Here is a 20606-nt window from a genome sequence, read left to right as displayed (position 1 = left end):
GACTCCACAGGCAACAGTGTGTTCCTACATGTAGTTCCAAGGCTGAAATACAAAGACGTTACAGCGCACTAACCAAAGCAGGGCCTTGAGTAAACTTTGAACATGACACAACAGTCTATGTCTAACCTGCATTCTAACGACTAACTTACTGAAAATACCTGCATTATAACTAGACCTGCATTGTAACGACTAACACAGTGAATGTACAGTGCACTAATCAAAGCAAGGTCTTGAGTACTATCTTAGTGAAAATACCTACATTCTAAATACGAATGTATTGAAAAGACTTGCATTCTAACTATTCATGTAGTGAAAACACCTGAATTCTAGCTACTAATGTAGTGAAAACACCTGAATTCTAACTACTAACTACCTACAGTAACTACTGGTGACCAAAAATGCCATGCTACACTAATACTAGTCTAAAAAAACAAATAATACAGGGTTAATCAGGGATAGGGTTAATGCATGGATCATAAGGCATCTGTTAGTGTAGCTTCTGTTCCCAGTGGATCACTAGCCAGATGGTTAGAACATTGGGGAACGTGCAGACTGGAATTTTCACACTCCCAGAGCATGTCAGATTATTCTGGCATCTGCACTCAGTCTGTCTGGAGATTTCTTCGAGCTAACACAATAAACAGACGATTTGAATAGACAATAGCTCAAACAATAATTTTGGGGGGAAAAGAACAAGAGGGTGTAATGTTCCCTACATAATAATACTTCTTCCTCCAACTCAGTCGCCATCCTGGTTTGGACAGTTGCAGCCAATGAGTCACCTTCAACTTCCTCAACTTTGTCATGTCTCCACCTCTGGGAAGATACTGATACATTCTGGAATCAAACAGACATTATTACAGTATTATTAAATAGTCAACAGTGGTTAATGAAAAACACAGGTTAGCCACAAAACATTGGTGGACAGTGACATAACGAATCACATACCTGTGGTGGAAAAAGAAAATATATCAATTTGAGCAAAATCAAAATTTCACAATGCATGATATTAAGTAGATGAAATTACCAAGGAAACTGTCTGTATTTCCACCAGTACCATATGAGTACAGAAGCCTCAAAAATCATGAATAGATTGACAACCAGTAGAACCTAACAGACAGCAGAGGTCTCTGTGAGGAGAGAGGGAATACAGTTATTATAACAATCAGTCTGCATTTACAATTACGTGTGATCATGTTTCCCTAGCAACCATCATCCAGGCTGTATCACAACCGGCCATGACTGGGAGTCCCATAGGGCGGAACACAATTGGCCCAGCGTCGTCGTTTGGCAGGGGTAGGTAGGCTATCATTGTAAATAAGAATTTGTTCTTAACTGACTTGCCTAGCTAAATAAATGTTACATTTCTAAAAATAAAATGTGAATGTACATATGCAGTAAGAGATGAGTGTGTATCATGACCATCTTAGTGATTATACAGTAACTTCCTATAGAAAGGGGAATGAGGCCATAAGTCTGATACTAACACATACAGTGAAAGATAAGTGAGCATCTGGCCCAACTTTGTCATCCATGCTACAACACATTTCTCATAACTCCATATTTGTGATTTATGTGTATACCAGGAATGCCTATATTGTTACCAGACAAATTTCCCTATGGGACAATAAAGTATTCAATCAATCAATCATATAACAATTATAAGCATCTTATAAAACAGCATAAGCAACCAGTTAACCTGTTATGGATAGGGGGCAGTATTTTCACGGACGGATAAAAAACGTACCCGATTTAATCTGATTATTACTCCTGCCCAGAAACTAGAATATGCATATAATTATTAGCTTTGGATAGAAAACACTCCAACGTTTCTAAAACTGTTTGAATGGTGTCTGTGAGTATAACAGAACTCATTTGGCAGGCCAAAACCTGAGAAGATTCTGTACAGGACGTACCCTGTCTGACCATTTCTTGGCCTTCTTGATCATCTCTATCCAAAACAAGGGATCTCTGCTGTTACGTGACACTTCCTACGGCTCCCATGGGCTCTCAGAAGGCGGCAAAAAGCTGAATCGTGGCTTTGCAGGCCCTGGCTGAAAAACAGTAGCGCATTTTGATAGTGGTCGATCAGAGTACAGAGACTGGCGCGCGCGCATGCACGAGGCGACCCCATGTTTTTATTCTTTCGTCTTTGAACGTAAACAACGACTCGGGGTCAGAAAATTATCGCTTTTTTACGAGAAAAATAGCATAAAAATTGATTTTAAACAGCGGTTGACATGCTTCGAAGTACGGTAATGGAATATTTAGAAATGTTTTGTCACGAAACGCGTCGGGCGCGTAACCCTTCATCACCCTTGGATAGTGTCTTGAACGCACGAACAAAACGCCGCTATTTGGATATAACTATGGATTATTTTGAACCAAACCAACATTTGTTATTGAAGTAGCAGTCCTGGGAGTGCATTCTGACGAAGAACAGGAAAGGTAATCAAACTTTTCTAATAGTAAATCGGAGTTTGGTGAGGGTCAAACTTGGTGGGTGTCAAATAAGCTAGCCGTGATGGCTGGGCTATCTACTCAGAATATTGCAAAATGTGCTTTCACCGAAAAGCTATTTTAAAATCGGACATATCGAGTGCATAGAGGAGTTCTGTATCTATAATTCTTAAAATAATTGTTATGCTTTTTGTGAACGTTTATCGTGAGTAATTTAGTAAATTCACCGGCAGTGTTCGGTGGGAATGCTAGTCACATGCTAGTCACATGCTAATGTAAAAAGCTGTTTCTTGATATAAATATGAACTTGATTGAACAAAACATGCATGTATTGTATAACATAATGTCCTAGGGTTGTCATCTGATGAAGATCATCAAAGGTTAGTGCTGCATTTAGTTGTGGTTTGGGTTTATGTGACATTATATGCTAGCTTGAAAAATGGGTGTCTGATTATTTCTGGCTGGGTACTCTGCTGACATAATCTAATGTTTTGCTTTCGTTGTAAAGCCTTTTTGAAATCGGACAGTGTGGTTAGATTAACGAGAGTCTTGTCTTTAAAATGGTGTAAAATAGTCATATGTTTGAGAAATTGAAGTAATAGCATTTCAATGTATTTGAATAACGCGCCACGGGATTCCACTGGCTGTTACGTAGGTGGCCCTAGAGAAGTTAAATCTGGAGTATTTCTCCTGTCTTATCCGGTGTCCTGTGTGAATTTAAGTATGCTCTCTCTAATTCTCTCTTTCTTTCCTTCTTTCTCTCTTTCTTTCTTTCTCTCTCTCGGAGGAACTGAGCCCTAGGACCATGCCTCAGGACTATCTGACATGATGACTCCTTGCTGTCCCCAGTCCACCTGGCCGTGCTGCTGCTCCAGTTTCAACTGTTCTGCCTGCAGCTATGGAACCCTGACCTGTTTACCGGACGTGCTACCTGCCCCAGACCTGCTGTTTTCAACTCTCCAGAGACAGCAGGAGCGGCAGAGATACTCTCAATGATCGGCTATGAAAAGCCAACTGACATTTACTCTTGAGGTGCTGACTTGTTGCACCCTCAACAACTACTGTGATTATTATTATTTGACCATGCTAGTCATTTATGAACATTTGAACATCTTGGCCATGTTTTGTTATAATCTCCACCCGGCACAGCCAGAAAAGGACTGGTCACCCCTCATAGCCTGGTTCCTCTCTAGGTTCCTTCCTAGGTTTTGGCCTTTCTAGGGAGTTTTTCCTAGCCACCGTGCTTCTACACCTGCATTGCTTGCTGTTTTGGGGTTTTAGGCTGGGTTTCTGTACAGCACTTTGAGAAATCAGCTGATGTAAGAAGGGGTATATTGAAATACATTTGATTTTGATTTGATTTGAAGACAGAGTGATCTCCAGCCTTGTCCTCATCAACACTCACACCTGTGTTAACGAGAGAATCACTGACATGATGTTAGCTGGTCCTTTTGTGGCAGGGCTGAAATGCAGTGGAAATGTTTTTTGGGGGATTCAGTTCGTTTGCATGGCAAAGAAGGACTTTGCAATTAATTGCAATTCATCTGATCACTCTTCATAACATTCTGGAGTATATGCAAATTGCCATCATACGAACTGAGGCAGCAGACTTTGTGAAAATTAATATTTGTGTCATTCTCTTTTGGCCACGACTGTACATACAGTATTTACCTCAATTACCTCGTACCCCAACACATCGAGAGTACTGCTACCCTTTTATCGTTACTTATTGTCTATCTATTATTACTTGTTTTTACTTTTCTATTATTTCTCTATTTTCGTTCTCTCTGCATTGTTGGGAAGGACCTGTAAGTAAGCATTTCACTGTTAGTCCACACCTGTTGTTTACGAGGCATGTGACGAATAAAATTACATTTTATTTAGATGTTATTTTATTTCGGCCTTGGATACATGATTTGAATAGTCCTCTGAATAGAAAAATAAAGCAACGATGCCAATGTCATTTAGAAAGAGATATATCTGAGATATATTGCATTTAATTCCTAGATAAAAGCATTATCCCTAGACTTTAGACCATGGGTTTGTTGTTATGCTGTAAACAAGCAAAGCAACAAATCCTAAGCACCACCTTCTGACTATATAGTACAGAGGTGTATCTGTCTCTCACGCTCTGGTACAAATGACGTCCATATATTTCCATCACCTCAGCACTGTTGTTATCAGGTGGTCATTGCCTGAAATAGAAATGCTGTACATTCTCTCACCCAGCACCTCCCCTCACTCTCTCACCCAACGCTGTCCTCTTTCTGTTAACTCTGCCTCCTTTTTTATCTCTCAGTCTTGTGGGTCCATGTTGATGGTGTTGTGCAGCATCAGCTGCTTGGCAATTTTCATAAATCACCTCCTCGTTGCATTGTTGAACATAAAGATAGTCTTGGTTTCAGTTGGCCCCAGTCTAATCAAATACCACACCGTACCAACGGAGACCTACGGACGCCTTTACCAACCCATTGAACTTTTACATAATGTGAAATGTAAATTGTCATTTTAGTAACATTATATTGCACACTCTTGGCATTTTCTCAACCAGCTTCACCTGGAATACTTTTCCAATGGTCTTGAAGGAGTTCGACATATGCTGAGCACTTGTTTCCTGCTTTTCCTTCACTCTGTGGTCCAACTCATCCCAAACCATCTCAATTGGGTTGAGGTTGGAGAATTGTGGAGTCAAGGTCATCTGATGCAGCACTCCATCACTGTCCTGCTTAGTCAAATAGCCCTTACACAGCCTGGAAGTGTGTTGGGTCATTGTCCTGTTGAAAACAAATGATAGTCCCAATAAGTGTAAACCAGATGGGATGGCGTATCACTGCAGAATGCTGTGGTAGCCATGCTGGTTAATTTTGCCTTGAATTTAAATAAATCACTGACAGTGTCACCAGCAAAGCACCCCCACACCATCACACCTCCTCCTCCATGCTTCACGGTAGCAACCACATATGCGGAGATCATCTGTTCACCTACTCTGCATCTCACAAAGACATGGCGTTTGGAACCAAAAATCTCAAATTTGGATTTATCAGACCAAAGGACAGATTTCCAATGGTTTAATGTCCATTGGTCGTGTTTCTTGGCCCAAGCAAGTCTCTTCTTCTTATTGGTGTCCTTTAGTAGTGGTTTCTTTGCAGCAATTCGGCCATGAAGTCCTGATTCAAATCAAATCAAATCAAATGTATTTATATAGCCCTTCGTACATCAGCTGATATCTCAAAGTGCTGTACAGAAACCCAGCCTAAAACCCCAAACAGCAGGCAATGCATGTGAAAGAAGCACGGTGGCTAGGAAAAGCTCCCTAGGAAAAACTCCCTAGAAAGGCCAAAAACCTAGGAAGAAACCTAGAGAGGAACCAGGCTATGAGGGGTGGCCAGTCCTCTTCTGGCTGTGCAGGGTGGATATTATAACAGAACATGGTCAAGATGTTAAAATGTTCATAAATGACCAGCATGGTCAAATAATAATAATCATAGTAGTTGTCGAGGGTGCAACAAGCACGTCCGGTGAACAGGTCAGGGTTCCATAGCCGCAGGCAGAACAGTTGAAACTGGAGCAGCAGCACGGCCAGGTGGACTGGGGACAGCAAGGAGTCATCATACCAGGTAGTCCTGAGGCATGGTCCTAGGGCTCAGGTCCTCCGAGAGAAAGACAGAAAGAGAGAAAGAGAGAATTAGAGAGAGCATATTTAAATTCACACAGGACACCGGATAAGACAAGAGAAATACTCCAGATGTAACAGACTGACCCTAGCCCCCGACACATAAACTACTGCAGCATAAATACTGGAGGCTGAGACAGGAGGGATCAGAAGACACTGTGGCCCCATCCGATGATACCCCGGACAGGGCCAAACAGGCAGGATATAACCCCACCCACTTTGCCAAAGCACAGCCCCCACACCACTAGAGGGATGTCTCCAACCACCAACTTACCGTCCTAAGACAAGGCCGAGTATAGCCCACAACGATCTCCGCCATGGCACAACCCAAGGGGGGGCGCCAACCCAGACAGGAAGACCACGTCAGTGACTCAACCCACTCAAGTGACGCACCCCTCCCATGGACGGCATGGAAGAACACCAGTAAGCCAGTGACTCAGCCCCTGTAAAAGGGTTAGAGGCAGAGAATCCCAGTGGAAAGAGGGGAACCGGCAAGGCAGAGACAGCAAGGGCGGTTCGTTGCTCCAGCCTTTCCGTTCACCTTCACACTCCTGGGCCAGACTATACTTAATCATAGGACCTACTGAAGAGATAAGTCTTCAGTAAAGACTTAAAGGTTGAGACTGAGTCTGCGTCTCTCACATTGGTAGGCAGACCATTCCATAAAAATGGAGCTCTATAGGAGAAAGCCCTACCTCCAGCCGTTTGCTTAGAAATTCTAGGGACAATTAGGAGGCCTGCGTCTTGTGACCGTAGCGTACGTGTAGGTATGTACGGCAGGACCAAATCGGAAAGATAGGTAGGAGCAAGCCCATGTAATGCTTTGTAGGTTAGCAGTAAAACCTTGAAATCAGCCCTTGCCTTAACAGGAAGCCAGTGTAGGGAGGCTAGCACTGGAGTAATATGATCAAATTTTTGGGTTCTAGTCAGGATTCTAGCAGCCGTATTTAGCACTAACTGAAGTTTGTTTAGTGCTTTATCCGGGTAGCCGGAAAGTAGAGCATTGCAGTAGTCCAGCCTAGAAGTAACAAAAGCATGGATACATTTTTCTGCGTCATTTTTGGACAGAAAGTTTCTGATTTTTGCAATGTTACGTAGATGGAAAAAAGCTGTCCTTGAAACAGTCTTGATATGTTCTTCAAAAGAGAGATCAGGGTCCAGAGTAACGCCGAGGTCCTTCACAGTTTTATTTGAGACGACTGTATAACCATCCAGATTAATTGTCAGATTCAACAGAAGATCTCTTTGTTTCTTGGGACCTAGAACAAGCATCTCTGTTTTGTCTGAGTTTAAAAGTAGAAAGTTTGCAGCCATCCACTTCTTTATGTCTGAAACACAGGCTTCTAGCGAGGGCAATTTTGGGTCTTCACAATGTTTCATTGAAATGTACAGCTGTGTGTCGTCCGCATAGCAGTGAAATTTAACATTATGTTTTCGAATTACATCCCCAAGAGGTAAAATATATAATGAAAACAATAGTGGTCCTAAAACGGAACCTTGAGGAACACCGAAATTTACAATTGATTTGTCAGAGGACAAACCATTCACAGAGACAAACTGATATCTTTCCGACAGATAAGATCTAAACCAGGCCAGAACTTGTCCATGTAGACCAATTTGGGTTTCCAATCTCTCCAAAAGAATGTGGTGATCGATGGTATCAAAAGCGGCACTAAGATCTAGGAGCACGAGGACAGATGCAGAGCCTCGGTCTGACGTCATTAAAAGGTCATTTACCACCTTCACAAGTGCAGTCTCAGTGCTATGATGGGATCTAAAACCAGACTGAAGCGTTTCGTATACATTGTTTGTCTTCAGGAAGGCAGTGAGTTGCTGTGCAACAGCTTTTTCAAAAATGTTTGAGAGGAATGGAAGATTCGATATAGGCCGATAGTTTTTTATAATTTCTGGGTCAAGATTCGGCTTTTTCAAGAGAGGCTTTATTACTGCCACTTTTAGTGAGCTTGGTACACATCCGGTGGATAGAGAGCCGTTTATTATGTTCAACATAGGAGGGCCAAGCACAGGAAGCAGCTCTTTCAGTAGTTTAGTTGGAAAAGGGTCCAGTATGCAGCTTGAGGGTTTGGAGGCCATGATTATTTTCATCATTGTGTCAAGAGATATAGTACTAAAACACTTTAGTATCTCCCTTGATCCTAGGTCCTGGCAGAGTTGTGTAGACTCAGGACAATGGAGCTTTGGAGGAATACCCAGATTTAAAGAGGAGTCCGTAATTTGCTTTCTAATGATCATGATCTTTTCCTCAAAGAAGTTCATAAATGTATTATTGCTGAAGTGAAAGCCATCCTCCATTTGCGAAGGCTGCTTTTTAGTTAGCTTTGCGACAGTATCAAAAGAGAAATTTCGGATTGTTCTTATTTTCCTCAATTAAGTTGGAAAATTAGCAGCAGTGAGGGCTCTTCGATACTGCACGGTACTGTCTTTCCAAGCTAGTCGGAAGACTTCCAGTTTGGTGTGGCGCCATTTCCATTCCAATTTTCTGGAAGCTTGCTTCAGAGCTCGTGTATTTTCTGTATACCAGGGAGCTAGTTTCTTATGACAGATGTTTTTAATTTTTAGGGGTGCAACTGCATCTAGGGTATTGCGCAAGGTTAAATTGAGTTCCTCGGTTAGGTGGTTAACTGATTTTTGTCCTCTGACGTCCTTGGGTATGCAGAGGGAGTCTGGAAGGGCATCAAGGAATCTTTGGGTTGTCTGAGAATTTATAGCACGACTTTTAATGCTCCTTGGTTGGGGTCTGAGCAGATTATTTGTTGCGATTGCAAACGCAATAAAATGGTGGTCCGATAATCCAGGATTATGAGGAAAAACATTAAGATCCACAACATTTATTCCATGGGACAAAACTAGGTCCAGAGTATGACTGTGGCAGTGAGTAGGTCCAGAGACATGTTGGACAAAACCCACTGAGTCGATGATGGCTCCGAAAGCCTTTTGGAGTGGGTCTGTGGACTTTTCCATGTGAATGTTAAAGTCACCAAAAATTAGAATATTATCTGCTATGACTACAAAATCCGATAGGAATTCAGGGAACTCAGTGAGGAACACTGCATATGGCCCAGGAGGCCTGTAAACAGTAGCTATAAAAAGTGAGTGACTAGGCTGCATAGATTTCATGACTAGAAGCTCAAAAGACGAAAACGTCATTGTTTTTTTTTTGTAAATTGAAATTTGCTATCGTAAATGTTAGCAACACCTCCGCCTTTGCCGGATGCACGGGGGGTATGGTCACTAGTGTAACCAGGGGGTGAGGCCTCATTTAACACAGTAAATTCATCAGGCTTTAGCCATGTTTCAGTCAGGCCAATCACATCAAGATTATGATCAGTGATTAGTTAATTGACTATAACTGCCTTGGAAGTGAGGGATCTAACATTAAGTAACCCAATTTTGAGATGTGAGGTATCACAATCTCTTTCAATAATGGCAGGAATGGAGGAGGTCTTTATACTAGTGAGATTGCTAAAGCGAACACCGCCATTTTTAATTTTGCCCAACCTAGATCGAGGCACAGACACGGTCTCAATGGGGAAAGCTGAGCTGACTACGCTGACTGTGCTAGTGGCAGACTCCACTAAACTGGCAGGCTGGCTAACAGCCTGCTGCCTGGCCTGCACCCTATTTCATTGTGGAGCTAGAGGAGTTAGAGCCCTGTCTATGTTCGTAGATAAGATGAGAGCACCCCTCCAGCTAGGATGGAGTCCGTCACTCCTCAACAGGCCAGGCTTGGTCCTGTTTGTGGGTGAGTCCCAGAAAGAGGGCCAATTATCTACAAAATCTATCTTTTGGGAGGGGCAGAAAACAGTTTTCAACCAGCGATTGAGTTGTGAGACTCTGCTGTAGAGCTCATCACTCCCCCTAACTGGGAGGGGCCAGAGACAATTAATCGATGCCGACACATCTTTCTAGCTGATTTACACGCTGAAGCTATGTTGTGCTTGGTGACCTCTGACTGTTTCATCCTAACATCGTTGGTGCCGACGTGGATAACAATATCTCTATACTCTCTACACTTGCCAGTTTTAGCTTTAGCCAGCACCGTCTTTAGATTAGCCTTAACGTCGGTAGCCCTGCCCCCTGGTAAACAGTGTATGATCGCTGGATGATTAGTTTTAAGTCTAATATTGCGGGTAATGGAGTCGCCAATGACTAGGGTTTTCAATTTGTCAGAGCTAATGGTGGGAGCCGTCGGCGTCTCAGACCCCACAACGGGAGGAGTAGAGACCAGAGAAGTCTCGGCCTCCGACTCCGACTCGCTTAATGGGGAGAACCGGTTGAAAGTTTCTGTCGGCTGAATAAGCGACACCGGTTGAGCATTCCTACAGTGTTTCCCTCCAGAAGCCATGAGAAAGTTGTCCGGCTGCGGGCACCGTGCGAGGGGGTTTATACTAACGTTACTATCTGTACTTACTGGTGGCACAGACGCTGTTTCATCCTTTCCTACACTGAAATTGCCCTTGCCTAACGATTGCATCTGAAGCTGGGCTTGCAGCACAGCTATCCTTGCCGTAAGGCGATCGTTCTCCTGTATATTATAAGTACAACGACTGCAATTAGAAGGCATCATGTTAATGTTACTTAGCTTCGGCTGTTTGAAGTCCTGACGAACCATGTCCAGATAAAACCTCCGGGGTGAAAAAGTTGAATGAAAAAAGTTGAGTGAGGGAAAAAGTAAAAATATACGGTAATGAAAAAGTTAAAACCGTCAGGTAGCAAAGTAAGATCGGCAACAAAACACACAGCAGCGTAAACAAGTCTGCAAGTTGTGACCGGAAACAGGAAACCGGACACAGTCTCCTCTGAACAGTTGATGTTGAGATGTGTCTGTTACTTGAACTCTGTGAAGCATTTATTTGGGCTGCAATTTCTGAGGCTGGTAACTCTAATGAACTAACTCTAATGAACTTCCTTTCCTGTGGTGGTCCTTATGAGAGACAGTTTCATCATAGTGCTTGATGGTTTTTGCGACTGCACTTGAAGAAACTTTCAAAGTGCTTGACATTTTCCAGATTGACTGACGTTCATGTCTTATAGTAATGATGGACTGTCATTTCTCTTTGCTTAGTTGAGCTGTTCTTGCCATAGTATGGACTTGGTCTTTTACCAACTAGGGCCATTTTCTCTATACCACCCCTACTTTGTAACAACACAACTGAAGGAAAGATATTCCACAAATTAACAAGGCACACCTGTTAATTGAAATGCATCTAAGGTGACTACCTCATGAAGTTGGTTGAGAGAATGCCAAGAGTGTGCAAATCTTTCATCAAGGCAAAGGGTGGCTACTTTGAATAATCTCAAATATGAAATATATTTGGATTTGTTTAACACTTTTTTGCTTACTACATGATTCCATGTGTTATTTCATAGTTTTGATGTCTTCACTATTATTCTGCAATGTAGAAAATAATAAAAATAAAGAAAAACTCTGGAATGAGTAGGTGTGTCCAAACCTTTTACTGGTACTGTATATTAACTTCAATACTATGTGTAGGCTGCTATAGGACTCTGGAAGTAACACATTCAAACCTCAGCCACAGGTATACACCAAACATTGAAATGCACATAGAAATGTTTAGTCTTGCAAGGGTTGTATAACTTTAAACCAGTCACATATATGTGTATGTGCCCATCACTTCATTTGTAGCAGTTTCACTCCTCCACCCTCATCTTCGTCTTCCCCTCTTTCTCCCCATCTCCCCCCCACTCTCTCCCTTTCCATCTCCTTTCCCCCCCCTCTTTCTCCTGTAATAGAGATCTGTAGTATGGACAGTGTGTGGTTAGCCAACATTAAAGCAGATTAACATGGTTGATGCACACATCAAACACTATCTATATGTGATGATCGAACTATGATGCATTGGTGGAGTATTTGATTTGAATCACAGAAAGTTGACATAGCTCAACTTATACAGTATACTTCAACCCTATGCAACTGTGTATGAGCGTATGTGTGTGTGCATGTATGTGCGAGTTGGTTTCTGTGGTTGTGTGACTGGTGGGGATGGAGAGGAATAGTGACATTTATGTGTCAAGTAAAGTCAAATAATATGAAATTGACAGTGGTCAATAGAATAGGGGGACATGTAGAGCTGTAGTGGCCTCTTGGAACTCTCCAATTATTAATGGTTTTGATGAGTGCATGTTCCAAAATAGAACCTTACCGTTTGCACTGTGGTATTTCTTCACAATACCATTTCAAAAAAGAAAAAACACAGACACACACTCTCTCAATTCAAGGGGCTTTATTGGCATGGGAAACATATGTTAACATTGCCAAAGCAACAGTAAACACTTGACTTCAGATTCTAGTAGGGTGAGGCTGGGTGCTGCAGACTGTTCTAGTGCCCTCGCCAATTCGTTGATATACATGTTGAAGAGGGTGGGTAGTGTAAGAGTGGGGGTTGGGCCTGTTTGCCTGCTCACGGCCTGACTTCCATGTTGAGGCCCTCTTTGCGGGAGTGGGGGGCATGGGGTGGGCAGGAGGGTCATAGGTCTGATCTGAGGGGGCCTAAATGCAGTGTGGGCATGGTTGACTTGGAGGGGTGTTGATTGGTTGGGGTGGGGGGGGATGGGCAGCTAGTTATAAAAAAAAAAAAAGCAAAATATTGTCTACACTCTGCAGCAAACTCTAAAACTGAAAACATTTCTCTCCACGAGCAACTGTGGCCCCTTACGATGAGTTCAGATTTTTGTGACCCCAATCAAAGTGCCCATCCATGCTCCAAACAGAATAAATGCAACAATCACACTCAATTCTGGCTATTAACACCAACACTGATTTTCTTTTACACCACTGAGTGTTAACTCCTGAAACAACAATATTAATGTTACACTGAAAAATAAACATGAGGTAAGACTGTAAAATGTTCTGTGTACCATACATATGGTTCACTCATACTTCCTTCTATTCTCCCACTCTCTGCTCTATACAATTACAGAAAATACTCTTTTGAAATACAGAAATCATGGCAAAAATATTGTTTATGTCAGTATTGTATTTGTAAAATGATTAAGGGAATCATTGCACAAATCATATGCACAAATATTCCCGAATAGTGTAGGTACAGTTTAAAACATATTTTAAAACCTGATGTTAAAGGTTAAATCAGATGAACACTAATGCTCAGCAATATTTAAGAAAGAAAAACGTTATAATAAAACATTTATTCACATTTAGAAGGGTTTCTATGTAGAACCCCTCTTGCCTTCCAAAGAATCACTGAAAAACAGTTCTTAGGATGAAAAAGGTTATACAGTGCCTTGCAAAAGTATTCATCCCCCTTGGCGTTTTTCCTATTATGTGGCGTTACAACCTGTAATTTAAATGGATTTTTATTTTGATTTCATGTAATGAACACACAAAATAGTCCAAATTGGTGAAGTGAAAAAAAAAAAAAAAAAAAAAAACTTGTTTACATTTTTTAAATAAAAAATGTAAAGGAAAAGTGGTGCGTGCATATGTATTCACCCCCTTTGCTGTGAAGCCCCTAAATAAGATCTGGTGCAACCAATTACCTTTAGGCGTCACATAATTCGTTCAATAAAGTCCACCCGTGTGCAATCTAAGTTTCACATGATCTGTCACATGATCTCAGTATATATACACACACCTGTTCTGAAAGGCCCCAGAGTCTGCAACACCAATAAGCAAGGTGCACCACCAAGCAAGCAGCACCATGAAGACCAAAAAGCTCTCCAAACAGGTCAGGGACAAAGTTGTGGAGAAAAACAGATCAGGGTTGGGTTATAAAAAAATATCAGAAACTTTGAACATCCCACGGAGCACCATTAAATACATTATTAAAAAAATTGAAAGAATATGGTACCACAACAAACCTGCCAAAAGAGGGCCGCCCACCAAAATGCACAGACCAGGCAAGGAGGGCATTAATCAGAGAGGCAACAAAGAGACAGAAGATAACTCTGAAGGAGATGTGGAGCTTTGTGGAGATTGGAGTATCTGTCCATAGGACCACTTAAAGCAGTACACTCCACAGAGTTGGGCTTTACAGAAGTGGCCAGAAAAAAATCCATTACTTAAAGAAAAAAAACACGTTTGGTGTTCACCAAAAGGCATGTGGGAGACTCCCCAAACATACAGAAAAAGTTACTCTGGTCAGATGAAACTAAAATGAAACTTTTTGGCCATCAAGGAAAACGCTATGTCTGGCGCAAACCCAACACCTCACATCACCCCGAGAATACCATCCCCACAATGAAGCATGGTGGTGGCAGTATCAGCCTGTAGGGATGTTTTTCATTGGCAGGGACTGGGAAACTGGTCAGAACTTTAAGGAATAATGGATAGCACTAAATACAGGGAAATTCTTGAGGGAAACCCGTTTCAGTCTGCGTCCCAAATTGACACAAGCCTCTGCGTCCCAAAATGATGAGGGGTTACATGTTCACCTTCCACTTGCCCCAGCCAACATCCTTCTCCCCAGACCTCAGCAACCTTTGCGCACAGGAAGCAACATTTAAGAGGAAAGAAGAACACAAGACCAGGAGGGAACCGACAGGAAAGTTAGAACATGACAAAGGTCAGTCACATAACACTCAGGAACAGGGCACACGAGACCGCATCAGCTACAAACAACATCTCCCAATGGTTCATAGCCACTCCAACGGTTCATAGCCACTCCAACGGTTCATGCTGAGCACACCAGCCCACAACAAGAGAAAATAGTCACACCGGGCACCACAGAAAAGAGATGCGAAATGGAGCTTCCCCAAAACCTACAATAACTCAACCCTAGTCTTCATGCAGATTTGCAGTGGGTAATTATGCACTGTTGCCCGCTGGCAAGGAAGTAACCCCCCAGCACGCTGGTAGATTCCACCAAGCCACAGATGTGCCCCCGAGACAACTGCTTAGTCCACAGACACCACACAAAAATAACAAACATTAACAAAGCCCAACATATTCCAAAATGAAACACGTCGCTAAGCCGATCAGGGGAAAAAAGCTATAGCTCCGGGTAGTAAGGTTTACTACCCTATCCAAATCTCCCACTGAGGTACACAGCTGATTACACTCACCTCCTCAGACCAATGTCCCAACAGTAAGTAGAACAAGCGTTTCCAGGCTGGGCAGGGGCCTGGAAACCAACCAATGTACTCTCTCCAACACAGCACACAAACCAAAGGCAACCAGTACTGAGCACCAAACTCAAACTAACAAAATATGCAAACAAAGCACCTACAGAATTTAACATACCTCCATGTTTTCTCCCAAACACAAGTTCAAGATCCCAGACGAGCTCCCACTTGTTACGAACCGGCTCTGAGTTCGCAACAAAAGGGAGACAAGGAGTATCAAAAATATATATTTATTAGATACCACAACTAGCACATCCAAAAACAACAAGGTGTCTGCATGGAGAGAGTCTCCCCAATGACTAGGGAAGAGGTCTCTTTATCCTGGGACACACCCGAGCCCAGGTGCTTCCCATTTAGCTGACGACCCTTCCAACTCCGCCCACCGGCATCCTAATAAGGAAACAAGAACAAAGAGAGAGAATACTGATGGGTTCCCTATAAACAAGAATTGGACTCTACCACTCAATCCATTTGGTGCAATAAACTTAGTAACCCCATTGGGATAAATCAGCATATTTTATTTATTTCACCTTTATTTAACCAGGTAGGCAAGTTGAGAACAAGTTCTCATTTACAATTGCGACCTGGCCAAGATAAAGCAAAGCAGTTCGACAACATACAAAAACACAGAGTTACACATGGAGTAAAACAACATACAATCAATGATACAGTAGACAAAAATTAGACTATATACAATGTCAGCAAATGATGTGAGATAAGGGAGGTAAAGGCAAAAAAAGGCCATGGTGGCAAAGTAAATAAAGTATAGCAAGTAAAACACTGGAATGGTAGAATTATAATTTGAAGAAAGTTCAAAGTTAAAATATAAATAATATGGTGCAAAGGAGCAAAATAATAAATAAAATAAATAAATACAGTAGGGGAAGAGGTAGTAGTTTGGGCTAAATTATAGATGGGCTATGTACAGGTGCAGTGATCTGGGAGCTGCTCTGATAGCTGGTGCTTAAAGCTAGTGAGGGAGATAAGTGTTTCCAGTTTCAGAGATTTTTGTAGTTCGTTCCAGTCATTGGCAGCAGAGAACTGGAAGGAGAGACGACCAAAGGAGGAGTTGGCTTTAGGGGTGACCAGAGAGATATACCTGCTGGAGCGCATGCTACAGGTGGGTGCTGCAAGGTGACCAGTGAGCGGAGATAAGGGGGGACTTTACCTAGCAGGGTCTTGTAGATGACCTGGAGCCAATGTGTTTGGCGACGATTATGAAGCGAAGGCCAGCCAACGAGAGCGTACAGGTCGCAGTGGTGGGTAGTATATGGGGCTTTGGTGACAAAACGGATGGCACTGTGATAGACTGCATCCAGCTTGTTGAGTAGGGTATTGGAGGCTATTTTGTAAATGACATCGCCGAAGTCGAGGATTGGTAGGATGGTCAGTTTTACGAGGGTATGTTTGGCAGCATGAGTGAGGGATGCTTTGTTGCGAAATAGGAAGCCAATTCTAGATTTAACTTTGGATTGGAGATGATTGATGTGAGTCTGGAAGGAGAGTTTACAGTCTAACCAGACACCTAGGTATTTGTAGTTGTCCACAAATTCTAAGTCAGAACCGTCCAGAGAAGTGATGCTGGACAGGCGGGCAGGTGCAGGCAGCGATCAGTTGAAGAGCATGCATTTAGTTTTACTTGTATTTAGGAGCAGTTGGAGACCACGGAAGGAGAGTTGTATGGCATTGAAGCTCGTCTGGAGGGTTGTTAACACAGTGTCCAAAGAAGGGCCAGAAGTATACAGAATGGTGTCGTCTGCGTAGAGGTGGATCAGAGATTCACCAGCAGCAAGAGCGACATCATTGATGTATACAGAGAAAAGAGTTGGCCCAAGAATTGAACCCTGTGTTACCCCCATAGAGACTGCCAGAGGTCTCTATGGGGGTCCGGACAGCAGGCCCCGTAAAACTCATCTATCACTCCAGTGTTAATCTGCTAAATTGTAATTACTTTGCTACTATGGCCTATTTATTGCCTTACCTCCTCACGCCATTTGCACACACTGTATATAGACTTTCTTTTTTTTGTGTTATTGACTGTACGCTTATTCCATGTGTAACTCTATGCTGTTTGTGTCGCTCTGCTTTACTTTATCTTGGCCAGGTCGCAGTTGTAAATGAGAAGTTGTTCTCAACTAGCTTACCTGGTTAAATAAAGGTGAAATTAAAAAAATATATTAGAATAATAAGCCAAAAGCCCTGACTCTATTCTAACACTTAATCAAGAGTAAAATATTGAATTCATTCCCAGATACTTGTGCCTGTTTAGCATGTCTCAAAACTACTGAGTTAAAAACATAGTAAACGTACTGAGTTAAAAACATAGCAAACGTACTGAGTTAAAAACATAGCAAACACACTGAGTTAAAAACATAGCAAACACACTGAGTTAAAAACATAGTAAACATACCGAGTTAAAAACATAGTGAGTTAAAAACATAGTAAACCAACTGAGTTAAAAACATAGTAAACATACTGAGTTAAAAACATAGTAAACATACTGAGTTAAAAACATAGTAAACACACTGAGTTAAAAACATAGTAAACATACTGAGTTAAAAACATAGTAAACATACTGAGTTAAAAACATAGTAAACATACTGAGTTAAAAACATAGTAAACATACTGAGTTAAAAACATAGTAAACATACTGAGTTAAAAACATAGTAAACATACTGAGTTAAAAACATAGTAAACATAGTGTCAATAAGAAAAAAAGAGACAAAAACATGACATCAATTGGAAACCTACTTTCTGTATCCCTCTGGATGATGAGTAGAATCACACAACACAGCTTCCATAACATACTTTGCTCTTCTCATTTCTAGGGCCATAGGGGAAATGTAATTATAGAATTATATTGCAATTTGAGATTGGCGTTTAATGAGGACCTATTCATTGTTTACGTAAGACAGTTATGTAGGCTAAGCTATATCAAATGTAAAATTATGTTGAATGAGATGCAATTTATTCGGTCAATGGTCTGCAATCATAACTCTATGTAGAAGACTATAAACATCTTGCAATGTAGCCCAAACCTTTTCACAAAATAACAAACGGGCCTACATTGGTCAGTAATAATGGAACAGAACTGATGCATCTGTAAATGTAATAGGCCACTAACCTTTGATGATTGTAAGTTCCTCTGCTGAAGTAGCCGAGACATTTGTTTTTTTCCGTAATGCTGACAGAAAAATGTCCTCCTGTAGGAAAGCCACATCAGCTATAGGAGCCATGTGTTGGATCATGGATGAGAGAGTCTAGTCTCCACCCCACTAGCAGACTCCTGGCTTTTTATAGGCTGTGTGTTACCTCTTTGAAAGCCTGTACCACCATCTACTGGTTATGGAACATACCCATAGGTCCTCCTTGAACCTCAGGTTGTTGTTCTTTAAATATTCATTTTTCTTTGCATTTTTCCATGTCTCTCATCCAACCTAGTTTCTCATTAACTATGTACAATATGTATAAATAAGCACAATGCTTTTAGCACAAACTCATGACACATCGAGCTCACCACCATTGGTATGTTCGTAAATTCAGTCTGGATTGCCAGAGTCCACTCAGAGTGCAATCTGGGTGTTCGTAAATTCAGCACGTTGTCAATATATCCATTCTTAAATTCAGAGAGTTTCGCTCTCAAAGCGTTCAGAGCGCACACTGGATATGGAACAAAGGGGCAAAGGTACAGGACGGCAGGCAGGCTCAGTCAGGGCAGGCAGAAATGGTCAACACCGGGAAAACTAGACAACAGGAACAATCGAGAGATAGGAACAGAGGGAAAACCGCTGGAAGGTTTGACAAAACAAAACGAACTGGCAACAGACAAACAGAGAACACTGTTATAAATACACAGGGGATAATGGGGAAGCTGGGCGACAACTGGAGGGGGGTGGAGACAATCACAAAGACAGGTGAAACAGATCAGGGTGTGATTATTGAACTATGTTAATACTATTAAGGTAAATTACATACTAGCAAGATTGTTGCTTGAATGCAGGGCCAGGTATACATAGATTAGACAATGGAGGTACTCCAAAAACATCCTGCTCAAAATCCTGGTAGTTGTTGATTTTTGGACTATGTTGTCTGTATTTTGCTTTATTATTGACTAAAGGAAGAAAGCTCCCTAAATGTGACTTTTCGGCTAGTACTGAAGCAGGACATCGAGTTACGTTTTTAACCCATAGCCTTGTAATAGCAAAACAACAGCTGAAGGTAGGCAACTTCTTCAGCCTGACTGGCTGTCATTTCAATGCTAGCGTTAGCTGCACTAGCTCACGATTAGCATGAAGACACTGAAAAGCTCACATAAAGCAAATTTGGCCAGTGACAACCTTGTGAAACCTTTGCTAACATCTACAACATTTCAGCTTTCGAACAGATTAAACTTTAATGTGCACGTTCACTTTGTTTTTGGAATATTTACATTCCATCTGAGCCTATTAGGGTAAAATAACAACTTTAGGCATATACACAGTACTATATACTACTGCTTCAAAGGAATACGGTTCCCATTCCTTCCGCTTTATTTTCACACAATTGTGTCATGCAGAAGGGAACCATGAAGAGGAGCTTGGAGTGGGCAAAGGGGAGGCTGTTAAAGCAGCAGAGAAGACCTGATTCACCAAGTATCACAGTTAATTCTGGTGATTCTCACCTGGTTGGCATGCACAACACGGCAAGGTAACTGGGTCTTAGATAGTTAAATAACAGTGTTTTGGGACAAATTAGCAAAACACTAAACTGATTATCACTACCCTTAAAAAGATTGACTGCCAACAAAAGGAAACCAAATCCATGTGGAAAAGTATTCATGAACAACTACAACCCTAATTTATTTGTTTTACTTAGTGCAAATTAACAGTAACATAACCTCTTACATCTAGACGTTCCGCTAGCGGAACACCTGCTCCAATATCTAATGATAGGCGTGGTGCGAATTACAAATTCCTCAAAAATACAAAAACTTCAATTTTTCAAACATATGACTATTTTACAGCATTTTAAAGACAAGATTCTCCTTTATCTAACCACACTGTCCGATTTCAAAAAGGCTTTACAGCGAAAGCAAAACATTAGATTATGTCAGCAGAGTACCCAGCCAGAAATAATCAGACACCCATTTTTCAAGCTAGCATATAATGTCACAAAAACAAAACCACAGCTAAATGCAGCACTAACCTTTGATGATCTTCATCAGATGACACGCCTAGGACATTATGTTATACAATTCATGCATGTTTTGTTCAATCAAGTTCATATTTATATCAAAAACAGATTTTTACATTAGCATGTGACGTTCAGAACTAGCATTCCCACCGAACATTTCCGGTGAATTTACTAAATT

At 41.6% G+C, this 20606-nt stretch overlaps 1 long non-coding RNA gene across 1 annotated transcript; it reads right to left on the bottom strand.

The window, feature by feature from the left end:
* Positions 1-13459: 13459 nt before the first annotated feature.
* On the bottom strand, positions 13460-20326 carry LOC123730517 (uncharacterized). The gene is made up of 3 exons (XR_006761973.1): positions 18381-20326; positions 18008-18080; positions 13460-15646 (listed from the first exon to the last, which is right to left on the bottom strand). It is a non-coding gene; the product is annotated as an uncharacterized lncRNA (long non-coding RNA).
* Positions 20327-20606: the final 280 nt, after the last annotated feature.

The sequence above is a fragment of the Salmo salar genome, chromosome ssa25 (assembly GCF_905237065.1).
Source record: "Salmo salar chromosome ssa25, Ssal_v3.1, whole genome shotgun sequence".
NCBI classification, from domain to species: domain Eukaryota; kingdom Metazoa; phylum Chordata; class Actinopteri; order Salmoniformes; family Salmonidae; genus Salmo; species Salmo salar.
This window is presented reverse-complemented; position numbering and strand designations above follow the sequence as displayed.